Source organism: Balaenoptera ricei, chromosome 9 (assembly GCF_028023285.1).
Source record: "Balaenoptera ricei isolate mBalRic1 chromosome 9, mBalRic1.hap2, whole genome shotgun sequence".
NCBI classification, from domain to species: Eukaryota; Metazoa; Chordata; class Mammalia; order Artiodactyla; family Balaenopteridae; genus Balaenoptera; species Balaenoptera ricei.
Window position 1 is genome coordinate 31007810 of NC_082647.1, and position 23413 is coordinate 31031222.

Consider the following 23413-nt stretch of genomic DNA (forward strand, 5'->3'; position numbering starts at 1 on the left):
CAAATTAATATTATTTTTATGAAAATGTATATATAACAAAATTTTGTATAACAAAAAGGATATTTTGCAAAAAAGAAAAAAAGTAATAAACCAGGAATAAATCTGATTACCAAATTGGTAGTTAGGAATAGGTTATGGACAATAAAGGGAGTGGAATTCCTTTGAGGATACCTTTTTATATCATTTTGCCCTCCAAATTATATCAACATTTTTCCATATTTAAAAAGGAAAATTAAATGTGTAGGATGGAAAAATGCCTAAAACTGAGTAGAAATGCAAAACAATAATTATAACCTTATATAAAATTGATAACCACATGGAAGAAGGAAAAAAAGAATTAATCCAAGTATCTTTGAACATGGTACTTTCGAGATTCTCAGCCAGATATATTCTAAATCTTGAAGTTAGTTACTGGCTTTGCTATTGTTTGTAGAATTGGAGTGATAATAATAAAACTATTTTTTAACAAAAGTATTTGAATGAGCAAGTAGTTTAATATGTTAGTATTTTTTGGAAACAGGGTTCTTACTATAAAAAATACATACATTTTTCAGATGTGGTATATTGAGGACACAGTACCATTTATGTAGAATCCCTGCCCAAAGTGTTTAACCTGAATACAATAATGAAGAAACAATGATATATACCCTAATTTAGATTCACTCAGCAAAACAAGTAGCCTTGATTCTTCAAAAATTTCAATACCATGAAATACCAAAGAAATGAGGGACTTGTTTGGAATAAAGGAGACTAAAGATTCATGGCAAATCCTTGTTTGTATTCTGGGTTAATTTCTAGAAATTTGAATCTGTGCTGTGTATTAAGTACTATTAGTAATATGGTTAAATTTTCCAGAGGCGATAATTATATTGTCGTTAAGAAGGAGACTGTATTTTGCGGGGGGGAGATATATACTAAATATTCAGAGCTGATGTGTCATGACACCTACAACTGTGTGTTTCACTGTGTGTTTGTGTGGGGGGAGTGAGTGAGTGTGGGAGGGGGGAAGAGAAAGAAAAGGTGGAAAGAAGGTGGAAGGGAGAGAGTGAGGGAGAGGGAGACATATTTAATTGGTGGATCTAGGTGAAGGTTATATATTTTATTTTTTAAAATAAAAATTGGGATAAATTATTCTTCAGAATATGTTTTATTCTAGCTTCATTAGTTCTAGAGGAATATTTCTACAAGATGGAGTCTGGGTAATCATTACTAGACAAGTTTATATGAAGAAATGTGAAATGTATTTTGGACATTCTAATGTAAATGTAGGAAAAAATATAGAAAAAAATTGAAATAAAACACAAAAGCCTCTCTTCTTTTAGAACTGGAATTTAACTGTAAAGAATATGATTCCTCTGTCTTATCTGTCACAGATTAAGCCAACAATTAAAACATCATCTGAGAAATTGATTAAGAGAAGTTAAATATCTTGAATTCTCCAGAAAACGACATGTGATCTTGTTTTTAATATGAAGGTGTGTGTGGGGAAACATACGAAGAATCTGGAAACATGCATTTCTAAAATTATTACTATTTTTATCTCTAAATTTTCACAAAAGATTAAAGTACACCTTAAGGAAGAAACCCTATCCTTTTTGGGAGACAGAGTTAAATGATTAAATGTTTGCTTTTCCTTTCTCTTATTTCTACGAATCTTTAATTTCTTTTCCAGGCATTTCATAATCCTTCACTATTCGAGCAAGAACCAAAAGGAACATAAAAGCACTATCTGATACAGTGCAATTTACATTTTATAACACAACAACCTTAACATTTATAATAGTGAAAATGTTGATATGAGAAAGTTTGAAAGTAGATGGAAATGGCAAATAAAGGAAATTGATTTGAGTCAGTCCTAAGAGAAGTGATTTTGGCCAGCTGCAGCTAAAATTGTTTTATAGCTTGTGGATGGACTCTAGCAAGTCTGGTACATACATCTAGTCTACCTAAAATACAATGCATAGTCTTCAGTAGCATAGTTGTTCTGACCTTTTAGAGAGATGGGCAGAGACGTCTGGTGCAAAACCCTTCTCTTGGATAGAATGAGCCTCATGATTAGAAAGGTCTTTGGTAGCATTTTAGGAGTGTGAATTAAATGTTTTTATTTCAGGTCAATGCCACTAAATGAAAAGGGTGGACTGATTCAAATGATTATGTTTCTTATGTTCCACCATGAATTTATACGAGTGAACAGAATACACATTAAATATAAATGTAGTACATGATTCCATCAATTTAACTTTTTCTATGAACATGAAAGTAAATAACAACACCTAACAATAAATTGCATTTTATCTGCATCTCCTAATTCCTGTAACAGACCCTACAACCCCATTTACCTATAACAGATTAATGGATGCTCACCATACTAAATATTCAGAGTTAATAGGGTGACTATACCTCCAGGCTTGCCTGGGACTGTCATAGTTTATACCTGCTTCCCAGTGCCCCATCCAATGAATAGCCCCTTTCTCTTTCATAATCATTCAGCTGGGACAATGATTTACATGATAACTTTACTAACATGTCTATGTACTCCTTGCTCACACCAGTTGAGTTACATACTTAAATGTTATCTTTTTTATGCCACACTGTTTATGCTAGTTATTATTGCAGTCGTGTATTTTAATGAAAGAACATACAAACTGATAAATATGAATAAAGTAAAAAGAGTTTTTGTATTAATGAAAACTGAGTTGAATAATTTGTAAAACTCCATAATAACAATTTTCTCTCATTGCTACCCAATTAAGCATGGGTAAACACTGTAAAACATATTTTTAATTATGAAAATTGATATCTATGCCTACCTTACATGGGGATACCTGTATTTTTATATTTTATGTTTGAAAACATTTAAGGTATGGGTATTTATTAGTCACTACTGGAACATAATTTTTAAATTGGTCATAATTGCATGATCAGTTTCTAGTCACTGCATAATCAGAGGCCTACTCTATTAAGAATTGCAAATAGCATATTATTCAAATTATTAAATATAATTCTGCTTTAAATGAATACAAATAGCAAGGTATAACCTGGTCATTTTTTGCTATTTCAGTTACCATTCTTTGATAACAATGTATTCTTTCTCCTTTTTCCTCTTTTCCCTCTTTTTCTACGAAAAATAAATTTTAACACTCTGCTTCCTTATAATTCTATAAGAACTGAAAATCCCTGAGCCTGTAGCACACTTTCTTTTGCTAAGGTTTTATTTGGGAGTCTTTTGATGGCAGAGCATTTTTATTCTGCTTGAATGTGCTCAGCTCTCTCTAGCTATCCAGTCTCAATTTCTCAGCATAGAAGAAAAATTGGCTTCTAGTTTCATACATCTTCACTTATAGGGGAAGAGAAAAATATCACCAGTCACATTGTATTTGCACCTCCTGTCATTTTTCAATAAGTGTACTTCTAAAGGAGAAAAAATTTCTGCCCCCTGCCCCATTAAATATACCAAGTTAGAGTACCTTTAATTTATTGATGGAATACTGCCTGTAACTGACATATTTCTGACCCAAATTATTTCTAATAAATCTAAAATGCCAAACGTGATTTTCCTCTATAAATTGTAAAACATCTTAGAGAACAAAATTATTGTTTCTAACAAGGTGAATTAGTGATTTCTCCTCAACTGTGCCACACTGTGTGAAATGATTAAAAAGAATAACAAGAGTTATCTACAACTGTACTGTGAGTCAATCAGGAATGTACTCAGCTGCAAGTAAAAAAAACCTAACTTTCGTGACTTAACTAAATTGGATTTTATTTTCCTTATTCACAAGAGGGCTGAAAGAGCCAGCTGTTGATGTCGGATCAGCTGTTCAATGATGCCATTAGAAGCTTTTTATGGTTTTTCGTGCCATCTGATGACTGTCTGTGACTGCACCGTCACAAGATGCTCCTGTAGTTCCAATCATGAAATCCCATTTTAAGGGTATAAAAATGAACAGTCAAAACGATAACCTCAGCTGCATCTCTACCTTTCTGTTGGGAAAGAAAACTTCACCCAGAAGTGATTACGGAAGTCGTTTGTTTATATCCCATTGCTCAAAATTGTGTCATACATCTACCGTTAGATGTCTAGGGAAGCTGAGAAATTGTACACTTAACTTTCAGCTTCCAAGGTGAAAAAAAGTAAGAAAAGAAGGAGTTTGGAATTAGCGTTGGGTGATACAAGTTGCAGGGTACACCACGAAAGCTGCACAAGGGCTTGACATGACCACAACACAAGAAAGATAAAAAATAATTTGCCCCAAGAATTTGAACAAAGTATGTCTTACCTCAACAAAACTCTTTAAAATGCAGCACAGAACTGCTGTTATTGAACCAGGAAGAATTCACAGTGTCTGCATGAAGTGAATATTTGTATTATTCTTCAGTACTTTAACTACCAATGCCACAGAACAGCACATACTAGGCACTAAGTACATATCTGAATGAAAGAATAAATACCACCACAAAATATATAGCAGATGGTAACTATTAAGTATTATAGATGTTGTTAAACTGAGATGCCTTTCTTAAATGTAGATTCACCCATTTCTTTATTACTTTAAGAAAGATTTTCAGTAGCTAATATGTAATAGTTATTTTCATAGATGTTGTGAGAGAGGAACATAAATATATGCACCCTAGTTTCAGTCCTAAAGGCATGCATTTTTCAACTGAATTAAAAATAAAGGGATTTCATATATGTTCTATACTGAGTTAAAATTGTTGAATAAGCACATATAATTTAAAAAAAAAGAGATGTACTAATAAGGTGTACTCAAGACAGAAAGAAAAATGAAGACATGTGAGTTTTAAGAGGTACACTACTCATGCTTTAGGAGGTCAGTAAAAACTTTATGGAAATGGTGACCCCCAGATCATTTCAGGGCAGTTAATAGAAGTGTATAACCCTCCCTTTGTGATCATGAAAAATTGGCAAGTCTCTCTTTATTCTTGCTAGTAGATACTGTGCTTGTGATTGTATATTGCTGTAAGATCGGAAGACATAAAGGGAAGCAAAGGGAATCAGAATTTATTGCATGAGATTGTAGAGAGCAAGAATGTGTATGTTCTCTTAAATGAATTGCCTCTATCAAAAGAGCTTACATTGCTATCAGATTTAACAATGAAAATAAACATAGGGCATGGCCATAAAGATGAAAAGCCATATGCAGTAATAATAGATTGCTAATTAGAACATATAGGGTGAGAGGTGAGATTTAGTACTTGGTACAGGATTATCAAAACTTTAGGAGCTGTCAGGAGACCATCTTCCCCAGCTCTAGCAGGAGCTTTCTCTACAGACTGCGGCAGAATCAGCAGTTGAACTGTATCTATGCAAAAATGGATGTGCTAGGAAGCAAAAAACTATTTAAATGTACAATATTTTAGGTTCTGTGATATGGAAATAGGTCCTTGTTTTCAAACTGTGTCATGAAAACAGTTGTTTATAATTATTCTAAAATGATGCATATACGTGAAATTTGTATAAATCAATTTCTTTCTCCATTGATTTACAATCTCTTTAAGCCCTAAAGTCAATGAATCTTACTGTGCTTTCTCAAGAGCTTTATTTTTATTGTATGCCCTTCTTAAGTCTAATTTCCCCCAACATTCTGTCCTCCCATTTTATTCATTCACCAAATATTTATTCAACATCTATTATGAGTCAGGCACAGTTCTAAGCATTAACTTCATGTTTATTTGCCAATATGTCTATTTTATTTATAGTCAATGAAGAACTGAATTATACTGTAATAACACATGCCTGAAGTAGTAAAAGTTGTAAGTGATGATTGTTGAAATAGAAATGATACAGAGAGGATTTAGCAGTTAATAAAATCACAGGAAAATGGGATAGAAGTAGTGAAATGGAGAAACCAACGATTCTTCTCGCTGTGGAGCAGCATATTTTGGAATAATAATCTAGTTTATCTTTGTATGTTCCTACCCCTTTTTTCCTCCCACTTATACTTCAGGGATTTTTCTATCCTATAGCCTATACTACAGAGGGAAAAAATATTATTCAAAGAAACTCTTTCCTTTTCAAAATATCCAATGCATCATTCAACCGTATATGAGGTTCTCAGCTAATGGAGCCAAAACATTTACAGTTTTTCTACCTATACCTATACCTACGTGGAATCAGAAAGGAGGGAGGGCTTCCCTGGTGGCGCAGTGGTTGAGAATCTGCCTGCCAATGCAGGGGACGCGGGTTCGAGCCCTGGTCTGGGAAGATCCCACATGCCGCGGAGCAACTGGGCCCGTGAGCCACAACTACTGAGCCTGCGCGTCTGGAGCCTGTGCCCCGCAACGGGAGGCCGCGATAATGAGAGGCCCGCGCACAGCGATGAAGAGTGGCCCCCGCTCTCCGCAACTGGAGAAAGCCCTCGCACAGAAACGAAGACCCAACACAGCCATAAATAAATAAATAAATAAATTTTAAAAAAAAAGAAAGGAGGGAAATTGATTTAGAAGAACAGTCATTTGATCTAAATGAAAAGTACTGCTTCGCAGAGTGATATGTAATTGGAACTTCTGCAACTGCGTGTGTTAAATTACCTTCTTAAAATGACTACAAAGCTTATAAAACAAATGGTGATGTTTTTTAGGAGGATTTGTGACATCTGGTTTTCACGAATAAATGGTATCATCTGTGCCCATGTAGAACAGTAAATATCAATAAGTGCAAGTTATGTGTCCATCATCAAACTCTTTGAGCATTTGAATTTGGTATTTAAATTTACATTAAACATGACTTTCCTGCTTTTGAGGTAATTGCTACAAAAAGGTATTCTTGCAAAACTGAAGTGTTTCCAAATAATAACATAAATAAACAGTAGAATTATTCTACATAAAAGTACAAAATCATTGTAGCAAGAACATCCAGACAACTATCAATTTATTTCCTACAATTATTCCTTATACATCTAACCTATAATTTACCATGTTTCCCTTTGACAATGCCAAGGTGCTGCATGCAAGCTTTAGTTGGCCGGCCATGACATGACACAAGTGGTTGGTACTCTAACCGACCAGGAAAGGACGTAATATGAAATAGCTTTCCCACTACCACCTAACACTGGAAACAGCTTTTCTAGCCATTTGAATGCAGGATAATTCATTTTCCAGCAAGCACTGTGCATATTGAACTTGAAAAGTATAAGTAACCTGGGCTTGAAGAGAATCAGAAAAAAGAGCTATTTGCTGGCCATCTTTCAGATTTGAACACAGGATAAAGTAAGAATTCTTTTACTGCACATAGCTTCACTAAGTATTAGAACAGACAATGGCAGGGGAGAGAAATTTATTTTAATGCTGTGTTAATAATGATAATAAAATCTTAACAACTGCTAAGTTGGGACAATAGTTCTAAACTCCTATTTAAATGTACATATATGTTTACCCTAATTAGGCCTGGTTAGAGACTATTAAATCTTCCCTTAATACTTACCTTTATTACTTTTGTTTTGGATGGGTAGCCTCTCAGCTAAAATAGATTTAATATTTTTCTTAAAGGAGTTGAGGTGAAAAGCACATGTATATCTTCAAAAAGCAGAGAATGAAATTAAATTATGAGGTTAGAAGGAACAGTATTAAAATATTTTCATTGGGTGGCGATAATTAGCAGTTATGTTTCAGAACTGCGAAAAGGATTATTACAGGTATTGATGATTCAGGGTTGTGGCTTGAAGTATAAGCAGAGGAACAGGCAGACTGAATGCGCTGCTGAGGAGGGCCTGCATTCAGCTTGTCTAATCTGAAGACTCAGGTTTCTTTACCTTTGTAATAGTGCCTGACAGTTTATGCCCTCAAAAAAAGATTTCGTGAATGGAATTGAATTGAATTTGAAGAAGGAATATGTGATTTCAATCATGTGTGACTGCAACGGTCAGAGACCAGGCAGGAAAACAGAAACCACACTAGGAATTCAGTGGAGGGGATTTTATATAGGAAATTAGTTACCAAGGTGTTGGAGAGCTGAAAGGGCAAATGAGATCCCAAGGTGAACCTAGAGAGAGAATAACTCCAGGAGTCAGCTAGCCCTTCTAGGACATGGGGAGCAGCAGGGTAGAGGTGGTGGTTAGAAGAACCTAGAGCTTAGATGAAGGACCCCGCAAAGCCTGGTAACACTGGTTCTTCCTAATCCTCATGAAATTGTGAATATTAAATAATATACTCATAAACTAAATGTATTTAAATGCTTCCCAGTGCCAGGTCTGAGTATGTGTTTATTGTTTTTGTTATTATACCATCATTACTATCACCATCATGAAAAGCACCCAGTACAATATGCAGTGCCTGGTAGATAATAAAACTCTACTCAATATAGTATTTTTAACCTCCCTGGAAGGAAGTACGGAAAGTAAAAATACACTGTAAAACAATATGCAGATACTGCTTACTTTTACTGTATGATAAAGCTCATGTCTTATTAGAGAATTTAAAATCAAATGCTCATTTTTATCTTTAGTTGTTAGATTTTGGCATTTTAACTTTTCTAATATGGAGAATGTCTTAAAATAGTCCCCCCAGAAATATACTGCAAGATTTAACCTCTGGTGAGTGTAAATATGCCTGTACCCTTTCTGTCCTTTTCAACATATCCACTGGTACATGCTGTGTTGATGCTTTTTACAAGGATAATCAATCTTAGGTTTTTCAGTGTGTCTATTTCCCACGTTACGGACTTCCACAGCAGTGAACTCACACTTCATATGGATATAAAATTCACTTGCACTGTAAACAAGGGGCTGTTGAGAAGAAAATCATACAAACAGGTATATGTCTTCTCAGCACAGATGGTGTTTTCATTTCATTGAGTCAGCTCTTGCCAGCACTACAGCAGTTGCGTTTTTAGCTATGGTAAAGATAAACTGGCTCATTGCATTAGGGTTAACATTGCTTTTTGCTATTCTTTCATTAAATGATTAAACATACACGGTTATAGTCTAACAACTGAAAGACCGAACCCAGAATTTATCAGTGTTAGTGCAGCGCTATAGTTCCATGGATAGGCAGCACATAGTGAAACCACTTATATATTGTCAACCAATAATAAACCTAAACTAAAAATAATTAGTTCTGACATAAATTCAGTAATTATAACACACTTTGAAGCTCTTTCCCTTGTGTTCATTCCTCATCAATAAATCCCTTTCCCATATACTTTTTAAGCCAAAAATCTAGAAAGCTCAGATTTTTCTTTTTTAAATAGGAACCCTCAAATAGTAGGATTCTTTCTATATGAGCAAGTGAATAGCCAGTAAAATTCACTTTAAAAGTTTTTGAAAAAGGAATGCTAACTAACTCATTTGTTTCTTTTATATCTGCCAGACAGTTATTTAATAAGTATCTCATATATATTAATTATTTTAATTCTCGAATTAAACCTGTGAGGTAGAGTTGGAATCAAGGGCTATATCCACAGTCCTACAACCGTCCACTCAGTGATTCACTGGAAGAAATCACATGCCTCAGCATAAAATTATACTCATGGCTAAGATTTATTACAGTGAAGAATACAGTGCAGGAAAGGCAGCACAAACATATACACAGGTTGAAGCTAGACAGGGCAAAATTGAGATTTCCTATCTTCCTCTGTGGGGGACGGCATGGGCACATCTTTCTCTCTAGCTACTAACTGCAGAAAAATGTGTGAGATATCCTTGCCCAGGGAAGTCTACTTGAAACTTGGAGTCCAAAACCAGCCATGATGCAAACTCCCAAACTAGGTAGTAGGTACATGTAATGAATCATCATGTCTCACTTTAAACATGCGAACAACCTGGTTCATCTTGACCCACTGCTCTAGGCATGTAAAAATGTAAGTCATTACCAAGCAATTATAAGAACATCCCAATAGTTTAGTTTTAATGTTCGACCAAGGGCCATCATGATGGTAACATATGAGCAAGAACTGAGTTAAACAGATCTGTTGTGTTAACTATTTCCTCTCAAGAGCACAGAGTGGTTGAGTAACTTACCTAAGGTTACACAGCTAGCAAATGTCAGAGCCATGTTCCAAATTCAAATAACATGGCTTCAGAGATTCCATACTCTTAATTACTAAATAATAGTTCCTTTCTAATATCATTTGCCATATATTTGAAAGCCTGTGTTTGAGGGTTGTTCAGAGGCTTGGTGATGTCACCAAGGACCCAAGCAGTATCCCATACCTTTTTCTGTCCTGCCACTCTCACTGTGGCAGTGACTCTTTCGTCATGATCACAAGAGGGTTATAGCTGCTCCAACATCCTGTCCTTACTCAGTAACACCCAAAAGCAGAAAGGAAAGAGCTGTATCATACTGTGCAACTGGCCCTCTTATTATCAAAATCTTAAAAAAGCTTACCCCCCAAAATTTATGATCCAGTTTTCCTTTGCATTTCCCAGTTAAATCTAGATCACTTTCATCATTGATAACCATGTATGTTATTACAATGATTAGTGAATAGTAAACACAATTTACCCAATGACTGTGTTCACCTTTCATGAGCATTTTCCATAGGATATCTGAAACACACCATGGTTCTGAGAGTCAAGAAGTTGGCATTGGAATGAAGGGTGGGGAGGGGGTCACTGCTCTCTATATATACACACATTGGCCAATTAAAGTGAATCCTTTTATGTCTACCCATATAATTATAAACCCTCCTATAATTATAAAATACCATATAAATGTCACTTCCCATTACATTACATAAATCTATCCTTTTCTGTATATCCTGTTGTAATTCATTGTTTTCTTTACCATACTATAAATATCTTTTTGGTGAAACCCTGACTAAATTAAATTATTTCTAAATGCTCAAGGAAATGATAATATGCTATGAAATAGAACTAAAATAATTCAGTATCATGTTTCCAACATTTTCAACAACAAGGACCTCTTATTACTCTTTCTTTTTCACCTGTGAAATTAAATCCATGTTTTGAAAATGTTTTAAATCTATTAATTCAGCTTTATTTACATGAATTAGAATTAGCCACGAGCAAAAATAAGACAAGTAGATATGTCCCATTATTTATGTTAATCTACAATTTACTTACATTGTGGAAAATGAGGAGCCGAATTTCCCAGGTTTGGAACCACTCTTTGCTCCTTCAAGCCCTTTGAACTTACTGTATCTGGCACTAGGCAGGTCACAGCATCTATGTAGATTTTTATTACCTTATATATAAAACATGAATAAAAATATTTTGCCCACCTAAAAGCTTACAGGTGAAACAAGATGATTTTTTGGTTATGATTGTTGATATATTGAACTCAAATATCATTTTAGAGTACTTTATTCAAGTATTGGTCTGTTGAAATTCATTCTAGTGCACTCTTCTTGTTGAATTTTTCAATCCACTCTTAAAAATTTTTTTCCTCTCACCTATACGTAATGTAAGAATCTATATATTTTAAAAATAAGCCAGTGGTTTCCAAATTTATACTTTCAGAGTCTAAACATTTCTTCTGAGCTCAAGGATTACTTATCTATCTACTTGAGCTCCATACTTAAATATCTAATAAACACCTAAAATTTAACACGCCCAAAGCAGCATTCATGCGTGATCTTCCCCCTTAAGACAGATTTTATTCATGGCTTCTTTTTCTCAATGAATGGAATAAAATACCATTAGTTTCATAAATCAAAAATTTAAGAGTCCTCCTTGAAACCTCCCTTCCATCGTGCTCATACCATAAACCCAAATGTCAAATCAATTTTACCTTCTAAATATTTCATGAATCTGTTCACCTCTGATCATTTACAGAAGCAATTTACCCCTATAGACCATCATCTTCCAAATGGTCTTTAATGAAATATCAAAGTGCATATTATTACTTACACTGCCATGTGTATACGATCTGCCTACTGTTCCATCCTCTCTTCTACTACTCTTGTATTCCAGCCATGCTGACCTTCTAATATATCCTTGAATGTCTCAACATCTAATCCATCATAATCATTTGTGTCTGAATTTGTTTGGGTCTAGAATGCTTTTCGATAGTTTTTACATAACTATCTGTAAAGAGCATACTTTAATTTCAGCACATTTGACTCTTAACAGAGTTCTCATATCACCCTGCATGCTTACTTCATAGTGTGTATTATATATTTTAACGATATATTTGTTTGGTAATTTGAATAATGACTTTCTGTTGCAGAAGACTGTATTCAATTAGGTCAGGGATTGTATCTATGTTGGTTACAATCTCATTAATAAGAACTATCATAATAAGTCACAGATATGTTCATTAATTTAAATGAATAAATGAAAGCTGTTTTAATTCTATAGAAACAATGGTTCTATATAAGGGAGCTACTGAGGAAAATTTTTGGAGAAGAGAAGATGTTAGATGCATAGAATTAAAGAAGATAAATATTTCCTAATTTCCCTAATGGGAAAAGAAGTTACAGTGAGACAGAATGTAAGAAGAATTTCCTAAAAACTATGCCTAATAATAACTTTGTTTCTCAGTTACTAAGCACTCTCTCCCTAAATGTGCAGGTAAATTGAATCTGAAGCTCTAGGGCTGTAATTCAGCCTTTTGTCTGAAAGAAGAAGGATTGGTAAAGATACAGAATCCTTTTCACCACTGTTATGGGCTGAATTGCTCCCCACCCTGCAAATTCATATGTTGAAGCCCTAATTCCCAGGACCTCAGAATGTGGCTGTTTTGGAGATAGAACGTTTAAAGAGATGATTAAGTTAAAACAAGGCCATTAGCGTGGGCCCTAATCCATTTGACTGGTGCCTTTATAAGAAGAGGAAACCACTTAAACATACAGATAGACACCAGAGAAAAGCTATGTGAGGACCCAGTGAGAATGTGGCCATCTGCCAGCCAAGGAGAGACACCTCACAAGAAACCAAACCTGCTGGCACCTTGATCTTGGATGTCTGGCCTCCAGAGCTGTGAGAAAATAAATTTATGTGGTTTAAGTCACCCAGTGTTTAGTATTTTGTTATGGCAGCCTTAACAAACTCATACAACCACCATATCCCACACTAATTTTGAGAATTACCCACTGCCTATTCACAGCATTTTCATTAAAGTAGAAAACCAAATTAATGAGATTTATCAACTTTTTCAAGACCAATAATGTTTGTTTCAACCGATCTATATCACACATAACTGGAATCAAAACAGGTGCTTTGGCATGAGATTTGTATTCTTCAATAAAACATTCAATAAAATTTTTCAAAAATTTAAAAAGTAAACCTTCTTGATGGTATATTTTTGTATTTTTGCAGATAAGCTTTTAGCTTAGAAATACAAATTCTTATGAGCATTATCAATTGATTATAAAAAATTTAAGAGATTTAAGAAAAATGCATTGTTTTACAGCACTTTATGATGTTACCAAAAATAGCTGCTTTATCTAAAGCCATTTTTAACTTGCTGTATTTTGTTTATGTATAAATAAATCATTGCTATGATATCTTTTCAGTATCTTGGGAAAATGGTGAAAGTTAGGCGTCAACAGTTTGTACATTGACCAGTGATAACAAATCCCATTATATAACTTATTTAATGATTTCATTATGAATACAAATCCTATACTAACTAAGCAGAGAAATTTCTTTTAATGAGTTTTGCAGTGTCATAATTTTGAGACACTCATCATGCCATTGCAATTCATAATTTACCTGATTTAAAGGAAAAATAAAACTCACTATTTTCTAAGAAGAGGAAAAAGTCTAGAAAGAGGAAGAAATAATTGGACTTTCACAAGGCACCAAAGTATCCCTGAGGACTCCAAATATCTGACTTCTATTTGATTTCTTCAAGTGCCTTTCTCCCTTTCTCCTTAAGAATCTTCAACAAAGTCTGTTGCAGACATTGCTGTTTCAGGGTCATTCAGTTCATATTTCTAAATAAGAAACAGTTTCAACAAATCAAATCTTACAACATGTCAAAAACGGAAATGAGAAAAAAAATCAGAAAAAAAAAAGGAAAAATACCTTTATATGATATTTAAGTTATGACAGAAGACAGTACACTCTGGATGACTAAAAGGTGGGTAGGGTCATTACCAAAACAAGGCAAGATACAAAAATTGGAATTTATTATATCATTTTGATATTTAAGTGATTGCTCATTGTATTAGTTTGTGAAGTCCACCTTAACAATGTACCACATACTGGGCAGCTTAAACAATAGAAATGTTTTGCCTCACAGTTCTGAAAGCTGGAAGTCTGAGATCAAGGTGCTGGTAAGATTTGTTCCTCTGAGAGGTGTGAGGGAAAGATCTGTCCTAGGCTTCTCTCCTTGGCTTGTAGATGGTTGTCTTCTCTCTATGTCTCTTCACATTGTCTTCCTTATATTCATATCTCTATGTCCAGATTTCCCCTTTTTATAAGGACACCAGTCACATTGGACTAGGACCTACCTTAATGATCTCATTTTAGCTTGATTTCCTCTGTAAAGACCCTTTGTCTAAATAAGGTCACATTCTCAGGTACTTGGGGTTAGGACTTCAACATACAAATTTAGGAGTGGAGGGGACACAGTTCAACCCGTAATACATGCTATGACTCATCAAATTTTGAAGTGACCTTCTTAGAAAAATGGACCCACCTCTGAACTTAAAATTATGAATGTGGACTTTTCTTATGTTCAGTCACATTCTAGGAAGTACAGAAATGCAGTATGACATGAGAAATATCCACTAATTTCAAGGTGTTTACAAAATGTTTTCAGAAAAGAAAAGCCCTCAGAATATCACTTCATAATAGATAGTACATGATGATATATACTAATTGAATAATACAGATATTTTGACTCTCATCTGCACAAACCAACTCCCATAAGCACTAACAATTGGCAAATCTAATAATATCTATCTGTCAGGTGACTCAGTTTTTCTTTTCAATTATTTTCTAAAAGTCCTTTCTTTCCATATGCTATAGTATCTATATTATCCAATTGCTTACACGCTGTTAAATCTAGGTTTCAGCTTTATCTATCCTGTTTGCAGCTTTGCCATTTATTCATTCATACAGGCATTCATGATTGATTGAATGTCCTCTATGTTCTAGATGATGTGCTGGGTCTGGGAAAGCATTGGTGAATAACACAGCACTCTCTGTTCTTAAGAAGTCCAGGCCTAATGGATGAGGAGGAGAAGCAGACTAATGCTGAGGGTATTTACCTTCAGTGCTAAATAGAAAGTATAGGCTTGGAGAGTGGATAAACAACTCCTGCTTGAGGCTTTTATGAAAGGTTTCACTTAAACTGAACCTAAAAGGAGAATGGAGATTTCACTTGACAAAGAAGAGTATGAATGTGAGAGGGAAGCCATGTGTGGGGTTTAGGGGATGATAGGGGTTCAAATTGGGGGAACAGAACTGAGAAATAGAAGAATACTGAAGTTAGAACAGTATGCAAGAATGATTGCTCTGTAGGGAGCAGAAGAGAATTTGACCTGGGGGGCAGGGGGCGCGGAGAATAAGACACACAAGGGAAAGTCTGAGTGACGAGGCTGGAGAGGAAGTGAGTAGCCAGAACTTTATGGCCCTTGTGAGTTCTTTGGCTCCAAATCTTAGCTTCACCCAATTGCAAAAGATATGATGTTTCATATCATAGTTTCTTTTAGACTCCTATAGAATTAAAAAGTACATGAAACAAGAGAGGGATAAAAAATTAATTTTTATCAATGGTTCTCATTTTATTTTTGGTTTTATCTTGGGACTTTAATAAATGTACTAATTGCAACTGCCACTCTATTCTTACTCTTTTGTTCTTAAAAAAAGAAAAGTATTTCATCAAGTCTATATATCTTACATTTATGTAAACTAACAAATGCAATACAAACAGTTGTAAAACCATATTTAAAGATGAAATCAGAATTTTTATCATGACATGTTTTACTCTAATATTATTGATCTGGAATATATTGGACAATTGGGTTTGTTCTAGATTTCCAAATATCTAATCCTATTCTATTTTTTGGTGGAACGCGTGCCAAATCTGTTTGCCTTAAATAGCGTGTTCTGTTGTAATCACCTATCGTAGTCTTGAAAAATGTCTCCTTAAAGGTCTGTATTAAGTAATGTGAATCTATTCAACAAATATTTATTGAACAAATTCTATGTAGCAATGTTACCAGACACTGAAGATACAAACACTATTAAGATAAGGGTGCCGTCATCTAGGAGGATGTTATAATCTGTTATAGAGGTTGGGCACATAAATATATTATTACAAAGCAATGAATTGAATCCATAAAGAACCTGTTCAATCATATTATTTTATGAATTATGTTCTATTACTTTATCTCTACCTTGTAGCCTTCTTTCTGTCATGTTCTCTATATTCATATTATTGCTTACCTTTTGTTTTTCCAGTAATATAGCTATGGGAAGTGTTGCAGTGTAAAAACTGTGAGAACATCATCTCTACATAATAAAAATGGAATAAAAACATACTGGAAAAGGTCAATTACAGCCAATAACTCTTTAAAGCTAAAATATTATAGAATGTATGCTAGAGACATCAAAGAGAAGCCATCTTTTATTAGTATACATGCACTTCGTTTTGGTATCACCTTTTCCTCAGTGACCATCACCTCTAATGATGACAGAGCATGAGGTGTCATTGGGATGTCGAGGCTCTAATAGTCAAAAACCACAGTGATAGAGATGGCTGTTGTAGCCTTGGTGCACATGGCCTGACTTCTTTCCATTACCACTCACTCAGCATCCTTGGCAAAACATTAGCTCTTCTTCCAACTTTCAAAGAAATAAAATCATACCAAAGCTATCCACTTTTTTGGTAATTTTCCCAGTGTCTAGGGTCCACATGGAGAAATAGCAATGAACAGGAAACAACTTTGAAATCCTCATTAAATATCTTTCTTCCTGTTATCACTTCAAGTTCCTCCAGCCACAGGATTTGTTCTCTCTAATACCCCTCCCTATGGAAAAGTTCAGTTCCTTCTTCTCTTCCCTCCCTCTTTTTTGTTAGTATTTCCCAAGAATGTTATTAAGAAACAAAACAAAACAGAAAGGCTACATTAATGTAGTAAAAATGCAAACAGTAGAAAAGATGCCATCTCATTGAATGACACTGTAATCGCCAATGAAAAGTAATTCACAATTTATCTAAAATACCTGGAGAAGCAATCCATCATGAACACATTGCATATTATTTCTAAATTGGCCAAATATAAACAACCATATACATGAACACATAAAACATTAAACATACATAAACAGGAGCTGAGGCTACACATTGCTCTGCACTCTTCTAATTCTACATCTAGACACACACTCAGGAATTTTTCCTATATCAGTTTAAATAATTGCCTTATTCATTTTAATAGTTTCTTGGTGTTCCATTGTTTGGCTGTAAAGCTATTTTTAAAATTAGTTTCCATCTGATGGATAGTTAAAACATTCAGTCACTCACCACTTCTGCATAAAACTTGGGTGCCAGATTCTTGACTGGCTTACATTCCATAAATACTTACAAATCACGTTTCCAATAAAGCCAATCTTCTTCTAAAATTAATTACAATATTTACTATGTAATTTATTTCATATTAAAAAAGACTCTTTAATTTTGATGGAGAGGGATTGGCAAGAAATATAATTTCTTGAATCAAAATGATAATAAGCTAGGAACTTTAAATACATTGCTTTTGACCTGTACCAAAGTCATCTCACATGTACCTCCTAGTGGCCTAGAGTTTATGTGTACAGATGCTCTTTTGTTTGTTTTTTGTCTTATTTTATTTTATTTATTGAGGTATAGTTGACTTACAATATTATATTAGTTTCAGGTGTGCAACATAGAGATTCAATACTATAGATTATACACCATACAAAGTTATCATAAAATAGTTACAGATATTTTAAAAATTCCTTGACTCTTTTCCTAATATCAACCTAAACACATTTCAACTCTTTCTTCTCATCAGTCATTCATGCCTTGATTTGAATTCGTAATCCACAACCTAGATTTAAATATGTATGAAAGAAAGTAAAAATAATATCTTTTTTAGATTTGTATTTTTCACATAATATATACATACACACATAATATATTTAATGTTATGAATGCTATCAAATATTTTAGTGTTTGTTTAAAATGCCAACAAATGATAATATATTCTTTGATATTGTATTTACCTCTACATCAATCAATACCAGGCAAGACCTATTATATTTGGTTCCATTTGGCTCCCAAATTAAGAGGGTATTAGCTAACTAAAGTATGATAAAAGGAAAAGCTCTTGGATTTATTGATAAACTTAAAAACATACCAAAAAAAACCCAAAACAGACTTATAAAATTGTGTTTGTTAGATGCCAGAAAGAAATGATTAATAATATATAAATGTTTTAAAGTGTTTCAATAAGGCTAGACACAATGTCTCTAGGCATACTTTTTTCCTCTGTTAGAATGCCATTCTCCATCTGTCATTAACCCTTTCAGGTTCAGTTAGGTGTCACTTGTTTTCCTATCCTCCCACTCTATCCATACCTCTACATAGTACTTAGTCTATTATATTTTAATGACTGATGCTCATATCTGTCTCCCACATTAGACCATTTAGGATATGGATTACATCATGTACATTTATATAATCTAATTAGCATGTAATAAATGCTTATGTATGAAATTAAGTAGAAAAAAGTTATAATTTGTTCTGTGTAAACTAAGGTGGTTAAATTAATAACACTGAATAGAAACAATAAGAAAACACATTTTGATTTAATATAAGACAACACTTCTAACAATTGTAGCTAATAATAGAATAAACCACTTTGGAAGATGAGTTCTGAATTACCATAGATATCCCAAGTATGAATATATATAAGTGGTAGCATTAGATATTTAGATGACATTGAAGTTAAAAAAAAAAAAAAATTGGGGCAAAATGGTACTGAAATGAAGCTCACAGGATTCAAAGAACAGTGTCCCTTTTGTTAGTCCTCAGTCATCCAACTGAAAGAATATAGAGATACAACTGTATTCATGGGTGGTAGGTCATTCAAAGTCCTTGCAACACAGGACAGCTCTCTTGGCACTAGAATGAACATGCTGAGTCCTCACAGGGACAGATGGATTTGATGACAGCAATACTGCATAAAAGCTTTTATTAATAGCCTTTATTTTTAGCCTAGCATATGCTATTCTTGTATAAATGTTTAATCGATTTTGGAAACTTACTAAGTATTTTATCTCTTATAATATCCTACTGGAAAAAGTTCTAGTTTAATTATATATTGCTCTATAAAAGATCACAATGGTATAGTGACCTCTGAGTGTCCCAGAAGAAAGAGTGCTAGCTTATATGTCAGCCTGAGTTTTCCTAATCCTATTATAGAGATCATGGCTTATAATAGAAGATAAGACAGTAGAATGGAAATTAAATCTGTAAATTTATCAATGGAATGAACATAAAATTAGATTACATGTAAACAATATGCATATAAAAATGTACTTTCAACACAAGGTACACTTCCTTTCAGCAAGCTTAATAAATTGGTAGTCACCCAAACTTCAGAATATCATTTATAATCATGACATTGATGACAACATGACATTGTACCCATTCAAAACTGTTTACAATACTTCATAGCAGCCCATGTTATAAAAATTTCAGATCATAGAGAATATAGTAATTATGAAATATAAATTAAAATGAGATTTAAATAACTACAGGTAACCAATTATTTCAGACTTTGTTTCACACCTAAGCTTTCACTTACCCTCTTTGGAATGGCTCTGTGACTGTTTTCCCAAGCAAGTTAAACTGCAGAATGACCCAGATGTTATTTTTAAATACATCAAAAGAGAATATTATCCAGTGAGCTAGTTTCTAATTCTAGTTCTTCCACTAATTAACTCTATAATTTTTTATGTCTCCTTTGTGCTCTCATATAATTTGAGGGTTGAAATAGATGATTCCAGTGCTTTCCATCTTTAAAAATTCTGCAAATATACGAGTCTAAATATAATTGCCTCTATTACTATCCAGAAAAAAATTATGCTTTAAACACAATTAACAATGCTGTTTATAAACTTCAAAATTCAAGCAAGCAAAGATTTCATTTTATAAATTACAGATAACCCCCAAAATGTATTTAAATAAATTTGTATTAAAGAATCAATTATGTGCATAAAATGTACAAATCTTAATTATAAACCTTGGTGAATATTTACAAAGATTGAAAGAATACCCCCTACATAGCAATCCGCCAGATAAAGAAAGAGAACATGACCACTGCCAGAGAATCCTCCCTTGTGCCAAATTAGAGTCATTAATCCCCAAAACAATAGGTTGAAAAATAAATTTCCCTTAAATAGATTTTAAAATGTAGAAGGAGAAAGGACACTATGAAATTCTCTTATATTAAAATACTAAATATTAGGATAAATTAATAATCACAATTAAGAAGGTGAAATGTCATCGAGTTAGAGTTTAGATGTACATGGTTTGTATTAAGTTAATGTTATGAAATCAGTTTAATTGCTGATATTAGAATACCTTTATATTAACAATATCTATATTAACAAATTCAATTTAAATAAATTAAATAGACAAAGAAAAAGGTAGATAGATGAAAAATAATATTTGAGATATAATGAAAATCTAAAAACAAAAACAAAACTGTTGCAGTCATGAGGACTTGACCATAAAGTGGCTACTCCCCGTGATCTTGGGACGAAGGAAAAACAATTGCGCATTGAATTTAAAAACTGGGAAATGTCTTAGTCTGTGTGAGCTGCTATCACAAAATGCCACTGACTTTTAAACAAAAGAAATTTATTTATTTATTTCAAATTGTATGTGTATGTGTATATGTATGTATATGTGTACATCAAATTGTATGTGTATAAGTTTGTGGGAGGAGAAAGAGTGCTTAACAATGTGTATAACGAGGAGTTTATAATGGCACATTTAATATATGTCCTACATATAATTACAATGTTATGAGTCGATATAAATCAAGCAAAACTCTCATCATTTAGTTTTCCATGTAGCCTGCCTATGAGGAAAGAATGTGCTGGACCAGTCAACTGAGCTGCTTGACTGTGTTTCTCATTATAAATTAATACATCTTTCTGGCTTCGTATATATTTCTTTAATGAAGTTTTTTAGCCTCATCACCATCAACCTCAGGATATTAACAAAAACAACCTTTTAACTTTCAAGTATGGTTGATATCATAAGGCAAATGCCTCATTCTAGGACGATCCAGGCTTACTAACTTACTTTATAAAATTCCATCTGAAGTACCTTAAATTTACATTCAAATTTCTGATGCTATAAACTGGGAAGTGAAAGAAGAAGAAAACGAAGTCCTTAAAAGCAGAAAAAGCATTAGAAAAGGCTATTTAAAAATAAAGACATATATCTAACAATATGTCCATTATATTTTTGGTATAAATGATTTTTTTAATTAAAACGAAGGTTAAGTAGGCAAAAGGATAGAAAAGAATCAAGAAATTGGTGTCTCGTTGTCTAGGGCGTCTTTATAAGAGGTGAGCTCCATCAAAGGTCAAGGTATGAGTACAATAAAATAGTGAGAGAGTAAAAATAATTTAATTGGACATTAGCAAAGAAAGAAGAAATCTAAGAAACTGGAAAAGGGTTGCTGTATTACATTAGGGTTATCAAAATTTCTTTAGAATTTGTAATCATCAATGCTTTAAGGTAAACAATAATTCAAGGTAATGACTAGCAATAAATAATCTACTGAGTCTTTGAAACGTCTAACACCCGGGAAGAGGAATAGAGGGGAAAGAGGTCTATTTTTACCTTATATCTGTAATTTTTTTATAATGGCGAGTTTTCTTTTTTCTTTTTCCCCCCTCAACCTCCTTCCATCAAAGTTCTGAGGCTTTTAACCTTTTCCTCTTCCTATTATCCTACTTGTTCCTACTGCCCTTAAACAACATTTTCTAACTGTTTTAAAGTTTGAGAATGTGGGTGATTCATCAGTGCCTTAATCTTATATAGTAAGTCAGAAATTGCTCACTATTATTATTATTGAGGTGCACATTTTGAGTTAGGTTGTTCAAAGAAAGTTTCAGTTAAATAGTCACATTCACAGACTCCGAGTGGACTGGTGATAGCCAGGAGTTGAGGGGATGGGGACATGGAGAAGTGATGGTCAAAGAGTACAGCTGCAGATGAATGAGATATGCTGGAGATCTACTGTACAGCATATTGCCTATAGCTAAAGTAATGCACTGTATCCTTAAAATTTGCTAAGAGTTTAGATCTTATGCTAATTCTTCTTACCACAGTGCAAAACAAATAATAAAGGGAGCAGGAGGAAAGTTTTGGAGTTGATGGATATGCTTATGTCTTTGATGGTGGTGATGGTTTTACAGGCATACACAAACTCATTGAGTTGTATATGTTAAGTGTGTACAGCTTTTTAATATGTCAGCTATACCTCAATAAAATGGTTTAAAAAATGTTTCTCACTCACTCTCTGGGCTTCAAGTCTGCTTTCAACTTTTGCAGTGTTTTCTTGGATCTAATCACTCCCTGTTGGTGGAGATCCCAACTCTGGACACTCTTCCATGTTATTTTGAGGGAATCTACTGTACATTACATACATATTTTACCTGCTTCATGTGCATAGATTACTATCATCCATCAAGACTCATAGTTGTGTTATACAATTCCTGAGACTCTTTTTTATTTTTGGCCACACCACACAGCTTGTGGGATCTTAGTTTCCCGACCAGGGATTGAACCTGGGCCACGGCAGTGAAAGTGCCATGTCCTAACCATTGGACCGCCAGAGAATTTCCACAATGAGACTCATTTCTGATGCTATAAAAATGGTAGAGGGATTAGTTAGACTTAAAATAAACATACACTTTCCCAAGTAGGAAAAAAAAAATCAGATTCCAACTGGAGAAACATAAGTCAAGTGCCTGCTACTGCGTGCTAAGTATTCTGCTGGTCACAGAAGTCAGTGGAGGGAGTGGTGGCTAACTCCCAAAATAGGAATTGAGTAAAATAAAAAATTTGACAGCACTTATTACTGCACTTAAGGGAGTTATAATCTCATACACACATACACAAACACACACAAATGCATATACTTTACACAAATAATCATATGATACTGCATAAGAATCATAAAACTAAACAGAACCATATAGAATCAACTATAACATAAAACAAATTATCATTTTTAAATATTTACATTTAGTGCAGTAACTAGGGTAAAGAAAACCCTAATAAAATAATTATTTTCTTGTACAATTACCTTCTATTTCATAGGTTTTCTTATATACCTTCTTGTTATAATTGGTCTTTTGAGGTAAGTCTAAAATCCTGCATGTTTTTGTTAACTTGTCTGCTTAATCACCTATGAAACTCTCATATACCTATGGAAAATACACATTTGAAATGACAATTTTAAGAATTCTGGACTTAGTAGAACTATGCT